At 40.1% G+C, this 15,186-nt stretch overlaps 1 protein-coding gene across 1 annotated transcript in view; it reads left to right on the forward strand.

Moving 5' to 3' along the window:
* Positions 1-15,186, forward strand: part of ZFAND3 (zinc finger AN1-type containing 3) — a 135,274-nt gene that overhangs the window by 53,083 nt on the left and 67,005 nt on the right. The window lies entirely within an intron of this gene.

Raw genomic sequence — 15,186 nt, forward strand, 5'->3', positions numbered from 1 at the left:
TCCTTTGAATGCAAGTTATCTAATATTGCAAGATATCATATATCAAGTATATAGTTAATACTGCCTCTACCTTCTTTCTTGTTCATATCTGGCAAATGTGAAATGTCCAGAATTATACGAACCAATATTAGTTTTTATTACAGTTATGTAACTCCCTTAGCTTCAATATTGTAGCACACAAGCAGAGACCACCACTCATGTTTCAGTGAACTCAATTGATCCATTTATTGTTTGTTAATAACATTGTCATTTTCTTAGATAACACAGAGGCACTTACTAAAAAGAGATCAATTGCCAAAATAAGGAGCACTGCTCTGTACATGGGTTCCTTTCTAAAAGAGCACTATGAAGGTGGCAGTGCTGTGTCCTCTCTTTAAAAGGGCATACTTGGACCCAGGAGTGTTTAACAACTATTGCCCATGTCATGGAATTTGAATCTAGTAGTATTCATCCTTGCTCATGCCACATCACCAATAATAAAGATTCTGGAATTGGGCCTTCATGACAATTGATACAGAATTGTTCTTTGATACACAACTAGATCGTGTTGTCTCAGCAATAGTGACTGCATGATAGTTCCATAATATGTGTTGTTGTTGTTTGTTTGTTTTAGAGTGTGTGTGTGTTTGTTGTTAACAACACTATGACTTTTCAGATTTTGTTGGAAATGCAGGTTTTAACTTTACTTGGTTTTGCTGTTTTGCTGTGCTTTAATAACCTGATTATCTTATTTGTTACACAGATGAATTACTAACTGTTGATTTATTTGCCATTTGTGATCCATGGAGAGGGATAGCATTGCATATTCTGGCAGCATTATGCAGTGTAAAATTATGTAGCGATATTAAGACAAGCCATAGAATGTTTATATATATGTACCAGAAGAAACTATATTTGGTATTAAGCTGAGAAGTGGCTAAACTTTACTTTGCCACGTGTTAGCAACCTGATGCGCTGTTGTTGCTGTTTAAATTAAACCTACAGTCTTACCAGATTTCTGGCTGAAATTTTCCAGAAGTAGTTTAATTCAGCACCCTTCCCTTCAACCACTACTCTGCATTTTTGGGTGCATAAGACACTTTAGAGATTAAGACCTTTAAAAAAAAAAAACGCTCAGAAGCAACTTGGGCTGGAAGCTTAGAATGGAAATAGTTCTAATTAAAGAGCAGCATATGGCCTTATTCAAGAGTAAAAAGCTTTTGCTAATAGTTCTGAGGGTTTAAGAGTCAAATTAAATATGCATAGTAGATCAGTTTTTGTTGATTTCCATAATGCATAGCAAGGACTGCTTCATTGTATACATTAGGACTTTCTGTCTAAACACAAAATGTTACAAGATTACTGGCCTTGCTTCAAATACTGAAGACAATTGTATTTTAATGCTTACATTTTTATAACAACAACAGCAACAACAACAATTTTTTATTATTTGTACCCCGCCCATCTGGCTCGGTCTCCCTAGCCACTCTTTTTACTTTCCATATTTAACATGTTTAAATTTAATAATGCCTATAGCCATTGTGTTGGCTCCCATGCATGAAACTTTTATATGCTGACCCTAAAGGCAAACATGCTTAGGAAGTAATGTTGCAGTTTAACTCGTATTTAGTACTACCAGTGGCCTCACAACTACACACACAAAAAAGCGATGCATTCCCTGCCCAGCATTCTTACGAGTGGATCTGCTGGTCCTATTACCCACAGCTGTGTGAATCTGCCCTTTAGCTTTCTGCAGCTTATTATATCTAACTAGTAGTTTTATGCAGCACAAGAGACTCTTCTCAAACATAAATATATTATTATGAAAATAGGCTTTTGAGAAGACAATTAGATGTTAAGACCCCTGTTTGACAATTAGATGTTAAGACTCCTGTAGTATTTATTTTTAAATGATCCTTTGTTTTTCATAAATGCTGTTTCCAGATGTGTGTATATAATCAATAACCCTCTTTTTATACCATCAGTGGTTGAAGGCTACTGCTGTTGTCTGATTAAAAGCACCTCTCTGTGTAACATAACTATAAGCAGTAGACTTTGCTAAGAAGTCATAGTCAATACAGTCGTACCTTGGAAGTCGAACGGAGTCTGTTTGATTTCCAGAACATTCGGAAACCAAAGCGTGGCTTCTGGTTGGTTACAGGAAGCTCCTGCAGCCAATCGGAAGCCGTGCTGGACGTCCGGCTTCCAAAAATCATTCAAAAACCGGAACACTCACTTCGGGTTTTGATCATTCAGGAGTGGATTTGTTTGGGAGCCAAGGTGTTTGAGATCCAAGGTACAGCTGTAGTTGGCATTTACTTGATTTTATGATGATCTTTTCCAAGGCTTTCTGCCTTAAATCTGTACGTACCACACTGAGTTGCTTTCTGAGAGTAAGGCAATGGTGTGACAAAAGCAACCTCTCAGTTCAAGGGAGGCTCTCCAAAAGCATTCATCACCTCCCTTAAAATCTGGCTTCCTCATCACTTATTTATGTACAGTATTTCTTTATTTGCTACATTTACATCTTACCTTTCCTGCAAGATATTCAAGTGTCATCCATACTCTCCTGCCCTTCATTTTATCCTCTCAGCAACCATGTGAGGGAGGTCAGGTTAGAAGTGTGTGACTGGTCCAAAGCCACCATGTGAGAGTTTCATGGCTGAGTAGGATTTTGAATCCCTGGTGCAATATACTCAAAAGCTCCTTAAATCACAGTAATGCCTAGCTGCCATTTGCTCAGCATGGGCATAGCCAAGGGAGGGCAGGGAGGGGCAGCTGCCCCCAATCAATAAAAAACCAATAAAAATACATAGCTGAGGTTCTGCCCCCCCATAAAAGGCCTGTCCCCCTTACAAAAATCCTGGCTTACACCCATGTTGCTCAGTGTAACGATTTTAATCTGATCAACCCCCCCCCCATGTTTACATTTGAATAACAAGTAAATAGCACAGTAGTAGTAGGCAGCTTTTCATTCCGGGCATCAAAGAGCCCATAAATCCATCTCACAAACCATCTCACAACAGGTGTGCCACCCAGTTATTGCTGTTCTTTCAATTAATGCATAAGGCAAATCTCTTTTCCACCTGGGTTCTTACAGCAGCCTGATACCCCTTTTCTTGTGACCTCACCATGCATTTGATTTGACATCGCCCCATCTGCTAGTGTGAGGCAGGTATGAGATTTCCAAGGGAATTGGGCAAGACTTGGCTCAGAGGGCTTATTGCAGGGAGTGAAAGCAACTGGGGCATCTGGTAGGACTGCTTATTCCTTTCCCTTCTGAGTTGCAGATGTCTTTTGAACGTGTTTGGAACAGTTCACAGCCAATGAAGACACTGTCCTTTTGCCAGCTGAGGCAAGGTTTATGTTGCCTTAGAGAAGGCTGCTTCTGGCACATACTGTTCTGGTATCTGTTGACAATTAGAAGCTAAAACCTCTGTAGTTGCACTCCAATGGCTTTCTTGGCACCTAGACTAATATTTTTCCTTGATAAAAATGAATTTGTCTTCTGAATTGTACCTGTTGATCTGAAGCAAATGGAAAATGTTCTGCATGAAGTCTCAACCTTTTACCTTTCTGATTTTTCCTGCTGACTGTAAACTGAAATTATTGTAGTTAAAAGAAATTCTCTCCTGTGTAAGTTAATATTGGATTGTACAGAAAAGGTATTAACAGGCTCTCAGATGTGCCCTGCCCTATTAGCAAGAATATACAGTGATACAAAAATGAATTTGTCAAGAGTTTTATAGCTCTATGATCTATGGTACAATATTAATCCTGCTGCAGTGTTATTAAGTCATTTTTCATCTCCCTTCAAATTAATGTTGACGTTCTATTACTGGAATTGTTCTTGTCCCCAGATTAAAACAAAAAAGGAAAAAATCTTCCCTGCTAGAATATTAAAATTAATTGTAGTATAAGCAGGGCCTTGCTTGAAGTAGAATCCTCCTACAAATATTATAATGTGAATTTATTTCTGTACTTTGTGCTTGCTTTATTGCATGAAGAAATTGCTGTCTCACACCATCAAGGGCATGAGGCATGAGAGTGGTGGAGGACATATTACAAATGTTCAGGTTAAGAGATCTTTTATATTATTGTCCATGTCAGATCTAAGTAACATAGCTGTTAATGCTTTCATCTTTAAAGAATGTAGTGTAAGCAAAGTAACTTTGATTGTGTGTGTGCACGCCGCAATTTCCTTCTTTTTACCTTCAAGTTTTCTTAATGTAATGCATATGACAACACTCTTTGACTAGAAGAGGGTTGTTGTTGTTTTTTGCTCTTTTGTTTATTTGCAATTTGATCAGCCTTGCTGTTCAAACATACATTGGCACCGTCATGAAAGCTTGGATTGCACCTTGTTCCAGTAGTGAGATGCATGCCAGTCGTCTGAAACTAGATCTATGGCTGGCACCCAAAGAACAACTTTAGGCATGCCCCATGTTTTATTTAAACAGCAGGTCCTTATGCCACAAATTTTTGAAACTCTCCTCTGGTTCAAAGTGAGTGCTACATGGCATGAAAGCTTGCTGTTTCATACTAAATAAGCCAAAAGCCCTTTAGACACACACAAGAAGTTGTGCATTACATTTCTTTGGACCTTGGCCTGCGTGAATATTGTATAGTTACCCTCCTATGTTACGTGCCTGTCATGGATGACAACGTTTAGCCCATGGGTGCACATCTGGGTGGTCTTCACATGAAGTGAGGAGTGAATAGAAAGTTAGAAGTGAAGGGAAACCCACCCCAACCTTTGTAAGTTGAAGTGAATCTAGACTTGCTACTGTCAGCTACAAGCTGCTGCAAATAGGCTGGTGGATCTTGACTAAGGTCCAGCTTAAGTGACTAGATAGCAGGCCACTTGATCTATTCTTTGCAGATTTTGGAATGTCTTTTTAAACGTGTTTGTCCCCTGATTAAAGAAACTTAGATGATTTATTATATGACCTCTTAATGTATTAAATTTGAAAAAACACAATAGTTGGACAATGAGAAAAAATAAATATTTGTATTTAATTTAACTTTATTTAGAATATTTATTTCCTGCCTTTCAGCAAAATTCTTAGGGTAGCAAACACACAAATACATGAATAAAAATACAAAGAAGGCAAAATATCTAAAATACGGGATAAAAATGCAAATTCCTAGAAATGTAAGTAGCCTCAAATCCCATGACAAAGATAAACAGATAAACTTTAGGTGGATAATATATTTTAGGCATGGGGAAACGAAAAGCTTTTCAGCTGAATCCAAAAAGATATCTAGGAAGATGCTAGGTAGCCCTCCTTGGAGAGGGCATTCCAACCATTAAAAATGTTCTTCCCCCCAAGGCCACCTCCTGCATTTCACTTGGCAAGGGGGCACATAGAGAAGAGCCCTCAAATTCTAGAAAGATACATGTGGAGACAGACAATCCTTTAAGGTGGGGTGAGGAACATGTGTCACAACAGAGATGGCTGCATTTCAGCTCCCATCAACTCCAGACAGCATGCCACAGTGATCAGGGGTGATAAGACATCTGGAGGAACACCAGTTCCCCACTCCTGCTTTAAGGTGTTTATGAAGTTTTTTGAGAAACTGGTACGCAGTCACATTATTTCCTGTCTTCCACTGACTTTCGACAACTACCAGTTTGCATACAGGGCAAATAGATCCACGGAAGATGCTATCACTACCACTCTCCATGTTGCTCTGTCCCATCTGGAGCAGCCGGGGAGTTATGCGAGGCTGCTGTTCGTGGATTTTAGCTGTGCTTTTAACACTATCCTCCCCCATAGACTGATGTCCAAGCTAGAGGCGATTGGACTTTCTAACTCCATTTGTCTCTGGGTTTTGAACTTTTTGTCAGATCGTTCTCAAAGGGTTAGAGTAGGGTCATATATGTCCACAGCCCTTAGCCTCAACACTGGCTTACCACAAGGCTGTGTGTTGAGTCCCCTACTCTACACCCTCTATACGTATGACTGCACAGCCATCTATTCCAGTAACAAAATCATCAAGCTTGCTGATGACACTACGGTGGTGGGGCTCATCTCAGGAGGGAATGAATCCACCTATCGGGATGAGGTGGGGCGGCTCTGTGTTTGGTGTAAAGAAAATAATCTGGCTCTAAATACTGCCAAGACCAAGGAACTGGTAGTGAACTACGGGTGTGTGTGTGTGTGTGTGGATATTCAGCCCCTGTATATTGGCAGGGATCGGGTGGAGAGGGTGACTGAATTCAAGTTTTTGGGAGTGACTATCGAACAGGGTATAACTTGGAGTGTAAATACCACTGCTCTGGTAAAGAAAGCCCAGCAGAGAACTTTTTTCTCAGAATTTTTTTTTAAAACAACCTGCTGGTGTCCTTTTATCATAGCTGCATAGAGAGCATTCTTACATACTGTATTTGTGCTTGGTTTTCCATGTGTAAAGTAATGGAGAAGAAGGTGCTCCAGAAAGTCATAAACAAAGCCCAATATATTATCGGTCATTCCCTCCCATCTTTGGAGGAACTATACAGTTCCCGTTGCCTTAAAAAAGTTAAAAATATTTTACAAGATCCATCTCATTCTGGATATAGTCTTTTTGCACCACTGACTTCAGGCAATAATAATAATAATAAGAGATATAGAACAATCAAATCAAGAACAAATAGATTAAAAAACAGTTTCTATCCAAAAGCCATAACCATCTTAAATGCTGTAACTAGATAATATGATCTTGGAGAGTTTTGATGGGCATGTGTGTATATATATGTGCAGCTGAAACTGCCCCCCCCCCAAGTTGTTTGTATGGGTTGGCATCCAATTTCATTGTACTTGTACAATGACAATAAAGAAATCTTATCTTATCTTATCTTATCTTATCTTATCTTAAGGTGACCTGGTCCTAAACAATAAATGGGCTTCAAAAGTCAAAACTAGCACTTTGAATTTGCTTGGAAGCAGACTGGGGCCAGTGCAGTTGAAAAAGCACCAGCATGAGATGCTTCTGCTGCTCAGTCCCAGTTCTACATATTCCTGCCAAATTGATTGCATATTGTGTCGTGCTGAAGTAGAAAATCTGTATAAAGTTGTGGGTTGTTGTTGTTTTATTTTATTTTGATCTTACTGCCTTATCAACTTACACATATTTTACAAGACGAATCCCCTTGCAGTTCAGTTTGCTAAAGCAAAGCATGGTATCTACACAAGGAGAGGTGTGTAGAATTGAGGATTAAATGTTTCATCTCTACATGGCTGTGGTTTATGCTGCCACCTATCTGGCTTATTGTTTCCTCCTGGATACATTATTTCCCCACTAAGCAGCTTTTCATATCCTTGCTTTTAGATCTTGCTTCTGAGTGATGTTTGCAGAGCTGTCTGTTTGCGGTACACTGCAGCATGCATTAAGCAGAAATCTGTTATTTGGAGTTGAAGTTTTCTTCTTAAAGCCTTGATGGGGATCCCTGACTCATGTTATCAGTGTTGAGAATTCTTCACAAATCTGAAGAATTCAGCAACCTTGTCTCTTAAATCTGCATGTCCCAGCCCTGTTGGGGTATTATAATGGCATATATGGGAACAGATGGATATAAATTTATTAAATAGCTTCCTTTTTGGTATTTGGTCTTAAGAGGGAGGGAATAAGCAACATTTTTATTCTTAAATTTGTAAATATCCTGTAACCTCACCTTTCTTCTGCTGCCTTCCCATATTTATCTGTGGGAAATGTGATCTGCATTTTTAAAGTACCAGTTTGCTATTTATGCTGTCTGTTATTTAAATTGATTGGGTCTTTTCTTTTAACTCTTGTAATGGGGTTTCAGAACTGTTTTGTTTCCTGGTCTAAGCCTTTTAAATTTGTTCACCCTTGAAGAGCACCGAGCTATGTGCCGAATAAATAGTTTGTGTCTCTGCTTATTACCTTTTCTGAGAAAAGAAAACAAGTTTTAAAGCCGCAGCTAACAGTGCTTGTTGGATCTACATGATTTTTTATTTTTTTATTTTTAATGATGGATGGATGAAAAATGGAAATGGGAACTAAATTCAGAAGGTGACTAAAACACAATTTAAATTTTAGTGATGTTGCCAGGTTCTGTCACTCTACTTATTCTGCTCAGAAATATATTATCAGATCAGTGTTTGGAAGAAAACTCTCATCTAGTTTGGCTGTTTTTAATTAGGGTAAAGAAATTGGCATGTAATGTGATATTGGGTGTTCCTTCCTCCCTTTACCAATTATATCTGACCCAGGTTAGCCACACTTAATGCAGATATAATAGTGCTGAAAACCTAGCTGATTCCTAAAAGGAAGTGGTAGAGTAGATGGATTGGGGTAGGGAGTTTTGAGGTATGTGTTCCTGAGATATCAGCCCTACTTAATAATGGCTATATAGTGTTGTGTCTGTAGTGGTTCTCCTAAAGCAGTGGTGGCGAACCTTGGCACTCCAGATGTTTTGGGACTACAACTCCCATCATCTCTGACCACTGGTCCTGTTAGCTAGGGATGGTGGGAGTTGTAGTTCCAAAACATCTGGAGTGCCAAGGTTCGCCACCACTGTCCTAAAGCATATATTTACTTCCTTTCCCCTTTATTGTGTAGTGGAAAATATTGAAATGAGCAAATGGAGCCCCTCAGTATTTTGTACCCCCACTAATCCCTTCTGGATTTCACTGAAAACTCACTTAAAGTAACAAGCCAGGGCAGCACACAACCATGTAGCAGTAGTAATTGTCTAGATAGGGGGGAATCTTATAAGGTGCTAGATGGCAGAATCAATGCTATACGAAAATCCAGCATTCATCGGGAATGGTTGGAGTGGCCTGGAAAATAGAAAATATAGATATATTTTTCTGAGGTGGGTGGATGTTCCCCAGATGAATATGCACTGTGTCTGATTAGAAGGGCTGGTAGGAAAGGATGTCTATTGCTAGATACCAACTACTCTTTGTCAGGGGAGCCGACTTGGGCCCCAGGTTATGGGTGGCCAGTGCACATGACGTCATGACATGATGGTGCACACTCACACCCCAGCCTCAGAATATGACTTCTGGTGGCACCAGAAGTTGGGTTCTGAGGTCTCAGAAGGCCTCGGAGATGCTATCCGAGGTCTTGCGAGACCTCAGAAGTTGCATCGGGAACCATGCAGTGTGGGTTCTGGGGCACTCAGAGCTCCCTATAGTTGGCGCCCCTGACTCCAACAAAAATAGTGAGGCCTGCTTTCCCTATAGTGGATTGTACATGTATCCCTTCGCTCTTCCCAGTAGTGAGTATGGCGGTGGTGGTGGGGAGCGCAGGGCGGAGAGATGTCATTTAGTTGATTAGGGAAAATCTAGAGTTAGGTACCATAATGTCCTCAGATAATGTCTTCTTGGAGCCTGCCAAAGTCCCCTGTAACTTATAATTTTTACTTTTAAGAATGGGCCTTTTTGGGCTTTTTTCTTTGGTTGGATGGGTTTGCCTGTTTGGGGGTAGAGTTGCTTTATTTTTATTTTTGCCTATACTTTATTTGGTTTTGGGGAATTGTAGTTGTTTTGCCTGTTTAAAAGGGGGTTCTGAGCATGAGCAGTTCTTCTTTGTGAAATTCGTATATTGTGGTGCCAAATTAGAGTTCCTTAGATTTCCAAATGTGATCTGGGCCCCAAGAGGGTCTTGAAATACTGTGTAAATAACGTGCTTTTCCTAAGAGTTAGAAGTAAAAAGGTCTCCTATTTCTAGCTCAGAGTGGTTAACCTGAATAAAAGATCCATGCTATTTGAATAAGCTCTTACGTTGATAGCTTCATAAATTATCACTTTGCTAAATAGAGATGTTAATATGTTCAAACAAGATGTTGTTCTTGAGGCAAAAGCAAACTGAAGTGGTCTTGGACTTAAAATACATTTTAAAGAAATGTTTATACTGTCACTTGTCAGTGGCAGATGCACAGTTTTCTTAAGCTTCCTTCTGTAGCTAAGGCCACTTTACATAAACAGTTGCCCCGTTGGGTTTCTTGAGAGGCCCAAAATAGCTATTGGACTGTCTATTGGTGGCTTGTAAGTGCTTTGTGCAGTTTTTATTTTGTTAGTCTGCTGATGGAAAGGCAGGCTGTTCAATAATATGCAGTGTGAGCTGCTGCACACAAATGGCTTGGCACATGGAATAGCTGCCACACTGACACCTTCTCAAGCGGCTTCTGTGTGGCTGTCATCTTTTGCAAAGTAGGGAACACTGAAGGCCTGTGCAGAGGGCGGGAGCAGCTGGGTACACTTGCTTCGGGCCTTGGAGCGCTACGTTGGTTAGGAGCCCCAGCCCAGGGTCCAGCTGCTTTTGGGTTTGAGTTTATATGAGGCAACCATTTGTGTGGGGGTTCTGTTCCTGGCCCCTCAGATTGATGGAGTGTGCATAAGTCTGTCCTGCCCCTGTTCTGACATGCCCCTGTTTCACCCCCTTTCTGCTCTTCCGAGTCCAGAAGGACCTGCGCATTGGCAATCACACATCAATTGGATGGGCCTGAAATGGTCACCACCTGTATAACTTTATCCTAACAAGACTGCTGCCCCCGGGTCTCAGATAAGCTTTGCAGGGATCTGGGAACATGAGTTAGTTTTCTTTCTTGTGCTAGTCTCTTGACTTGCTGGACTCTTTCCCCAGAACATTTAATTTTTTGGGGGGGGGGTATTTTTTTGAGTGGTGGTAGGTATAGTCAAAGAAGGGATGCACCATCCATTAATTTTTGCCAACTGTGCAGATACTTTGAAAAGAAACTTGGATTAGGACAATAATTTTACCACTGTGTTGCATCCATTTTATGTAGATCCTAATCGTAGAATATTGCAGCGCCTCTTTTATAATTTTCATGTGATTGTAAGCAATTCTACCTATTTGTATCAATAACAAAAATCCTCTGAGCATGTGTTACCTTTCTGACCTGTGCAGTAATGGATGGCTGTGAATGTTTTATCAGAATACTTGATATGCCTTGGTGCATCCTCTTCCCCCACCCCCACCCCGTCTGTATGTTTCTCAAGCCATGTGTATTCTGTCATTTTAAGGAGGAGGGAAGAACTGTTTTAGACATGTACATCCCTTCCTGATTTGACAGCTCTAAGAAGAAAATATCTCTCTACTGCAGCTAGTGGAGTAACAGTTGACCAGCTCCATTGAATGTGACAGTGAATGAATGGAAAGAGAAATGTGAGAGTAGAAAAAAGAAGGTGACAACATCATAATGCAGGAGATACTTGTGAGAGAATATTGGGTCTATCAGTATATTGTGCGGTGTCAAGGGCACAGAAAAAGCTATTGACTCTTGTACAGATCCTATTAACTAACTTTTTTGCTCATTTTTAGAACATCCTTGGTTGAAATTTAATTTGTTAGGTTCACATAAAAGCTTCCCCCCCCCCACCGCCATCCTTCCATACCATGTAAGTGTACGGAAATGTATTTCTGTTGTATAGTTTTCTCCACGGTTTTGTAGAAAGCTTTTAAGAAACCTGTCCCATCTTCTCTATAGGAGATAACAGTAATTCTTCCAGGCCCACTTCCTAATTTTTCCATGCTGTAATTGTAGACATAGTCGTAGGCTGACAATTACTTTGCCTTTAGAGCATGCTTCCAGGTTGCTTCTGACATTATGTGTATTTTTTTCTCATTAGAGCAGTAAATGTGACAGTTACTCATAGCACACAGTGGAGAAATCAAGAGGTTTGTCACAGATGAAATTTGGCAGCAGCATGCCATTATCTATCCACTCCAAAAGTAGAAGCAAAGTTAGGCTCTATTGTATAAAATGATTTTTGTTCTTAAGTTGCTATTTTTTTTTAAGTGGACCTGCAGAAGAGGAGAAATAGGCTCCATCATATTCAGGGGTAGGTGGATAGTTGAGTTGATTAAAGTGTCATGTGTCCATTTCTGCTGAGACTTGAGACATACAGGGGAAATGGAAGGAAGAAGCATGTGAGGAGCCATAAGCCCTGCTGGCTGAGCTTTGAAAGATGTCATGGCAAAGAGCTGGGGCCATCTGAGGCCTTATGTAGTCTGTCAAGGCATACCTTGCCATTGGTTCCTCAGAAGGTTGCTTTGGTGCCTTGAAGTGCCCATTTTTGCAGATGCTTCTGCGCGTGCTGATTTCTGCACTGAAAGGGATGGAGATGTTATTGGGTATGTTGTCCTCTGTCTGAGAAAGGCTGGAGACTGGTGTGCTCAGACTAGGAGGGGCCAGGGTGGAGGAGAGTGCTGAGTACCCCCTGTAGAGTGTAATGGCTTGTACCACACAAGCTCATAAGACTAGCAGTGAAACTACGGTATATTGTGTGGGGGGGGGCTGGGAATTAGATTAGGCTAGAGAGCGAGATCCTTTTCATCTCCAGCCCCTGTGGGTCAGAATGATTCTGGGTACCCACTAACTGATTGGGAGATGCAAAGCATTACACACGGTGGTATTCAAGCCTCAATGATCAGCTTATAGTTTGCAAAGTTAAGTGCATGGAGCTTTTATAAGCCCCAACAATCAGCTGATGGTCAGCACTTGCAAAGTATTATGCCTAGGGCTTTGCAGGTGCTGCTGATCAGCAGGTTGATGGCACCCACAGACCTGTTTTGGCCCAACTGCATCTTTACGTACCCCACACCTGATGTCATGTATGATGTTACGTGTAGGTCACATGGGCATGGTTTGAGCAAAATTGTCTTGTAAATCAAACGTGACTGGCAAGCCTAATTAGGCCTGTGGGCATGGGGTTACTCACTGCTGGTTTAATTCCTTCCACTGAGAGCCCTCTGCTCAGAAGCCACTCTCCTGGCATCAGAAGGACATCTTCAGAAGGTGTTAATCAGTGCACAGCTTATGTGAAGAATGCTGCCCTTTAGATACCTAGGTTGTTCATGGATTTTTCTCTCAAACTCAGCACCCCGAACTGGACATAGAGATAAAGGTCAAAGACCATCCTTTGTACTGAGTAATAAGATCAGTTTCAATTATTAAACTGGCTTGCACATTCTTCACCAGTTGAAACTTCAATATGTACATTTCCCAAGGCAGCACTGCCTAGCATAATGCATATTGTAGTAATTAAGCTCGGATGTTAATAGCATTATAGCCACTTTATCTGCTTCCAATAAGGGATGTAGCTGGTGGATGAGAAGCACTTGGTGCCACCAGTGATTCTCTAGCAATGATGGATCTAGAAGTACCCTCAAAATACCTTGGATACAAACCCATATTAGAATAGGCTGAATGTCTGTTGGTTTGATAAGTCATCAACGAGCATCACATTTGCCTTATCTGAATTGAGCTTCAGTCAGTTTGCTTTCATCCACCCCAGTACTAACTCCAAGCATTTTCAACTAATAAGATAGGCAAAATAAGGAAGAGGGAGTAGAATATGTTTCACTTTGTTATTTTTATTTAAGACTGGCACACACAGAATGTCTATTTCAACAGCCAATCAGCATCTATTTAGATCTCGAGCCATGTTCTTCTTGTTTCTGGTTCTAATTCTGATACAGTAGATGATTAGCCATGAAAACTTAACAAATTGTCCCTTTTGCAAAGCCAGTGTACCGTTTATTACTGGATGCTAAGGACAAACAGGGTTTCACTAGCATGCCTCACTCAAAAGCTTTCCAGAGGCATCTGGCTGACTACTGTTAAAGGCAGAATGCTTAATGGTTGGTATTGCATGACCGTTGTTAAGTTAATGGAATATAAAATTTTAGACAATAAGCATCTTAATTGTCATATGATACATCTTAGGCCAAAATTTTATTTGATTTCCCAGAGTTTTACTGTAAGTGTTTGTCTCAGTGGAAGCACTGATAATGTTTTTTAGCTCCTGATATTTCCCATTATCTCATTTTTAAAAAGTTTCAAATTGAGGTTAGGCAGCTGGTTATGATGCTGTCTCCCAAACTGAAGACTGTTGTCTAGAGAACTTCCAGTACTGTACATGTCCTGGAGTATCTAGCAGCTTACTTCTAAAAATTCCCCCCACAGCTCATTCAAAAACTTTTTAAATATTCCCCCCACCAACTTTTTTATTTTAAAAAACCTTGTTGTGCTCCACACTCGGCTCCAGAGACTCAGAAGCCCTGTGTGTTTCACTGCACATGCATTTGTGCATCCACCTCGTCAGCTTCCCTTCCCCAGGTTATATTTTGTCTTCCAAGTTGGATGGAGAATGGGCAGAGGAGAGGAAGGAGCCATGCTCTTTTCAGCTTGCTCTTTAAAAGTCTTGCACTTCAGGTCAGTGTTCCCATTGTTGAACACTCACATGTCTGCATGGCTCTCTGATAAAACTATTGTTGTCAGTTACAGGTAGGTAGCCGTGTTGGTCTGCCATAGTAAAAAAATAAAAATAAAAATAAACCTTTCCAGTAGCACCTTAGAGACCAACTGTTTGTTTTTGGTATGAGCTTTCGTGTCAGGATTGTCCTTGATATGCATTGCATACTTGGCATTCATTGAAGTGCTGTGTTGATTAAAGTAGGAAATCTTCAAAAAAAGAAAAAAAGAAAAAAGAAGTATGGCCATCTAACATACAAGGATGACAGCACATGAAATCTGTAAGCTTGGATCTAATTGATTTTAAAGTCATTTGCTTATATAGTTATACATAGTTTGCATAGTTAATAAGCTGCTGTTTTCTAAAAGGCAAGCACTTATAACTGTCAGAAATCTGTTGAAATTAGTTGCCAATGGAGAGTTAAATATAGGCTTGGTGAACTGTGTTCTTGCATCCTTAATTGACCTGCATGATGTGTTTAATGAGCTGTATGTGAAAACACATTTTTTTGTAAAAAATAAATAAAAATAGAATAGGGTTACTTAAAAAAAATGCCCTTGCACACTTTCCTCTCTCAGGATGTATACAGCTACTTTTGAAAGTGATTCTGGATCCCTTGGTAATCTATTAGCCATTCAACTACTGTCCTCAGTGCTATGAAGCTCTGAAGTCTCTTGCAAATGTGGCATGTATGAGCTTCATATTTTATCAGCAGAAATTTGAAACATATCATGCCCTAGAGAAAGGTCAACTTAATCCTTTTGTATTGTGAGTAGTAAGTAATTTATATTTTCTTCCACTAGAAAAGCAGTTTAATGGTCCTTTAGGTAATGTTTAATAACTGAGAATGCAAGTTAAATTGACCAGCTGCTACATCTCTGCCCTCTTTGTAATGACATGTGAGACTGTGAGAAATTTCACACTCATTTTGTTTGATTATTCTAATTGTTTCTTTTAAATGCAAAGCATGAAA

The sequence above is a fragment of the Lacerta agilis genome, chromosome 3 (assembly GCF_009819535.1).
Source record: "Lacerta agilis isolate rLacAgi1 chromosome 3, rLacAgi1.pri, whole genome shotgun sequence".
Classification (NCBI taxonomy): Eukaryota; Metazoa; Chordata; class Lepidosauria; order Squamata; family Lacertidae; genus Lacerta; species Lacerta agilis.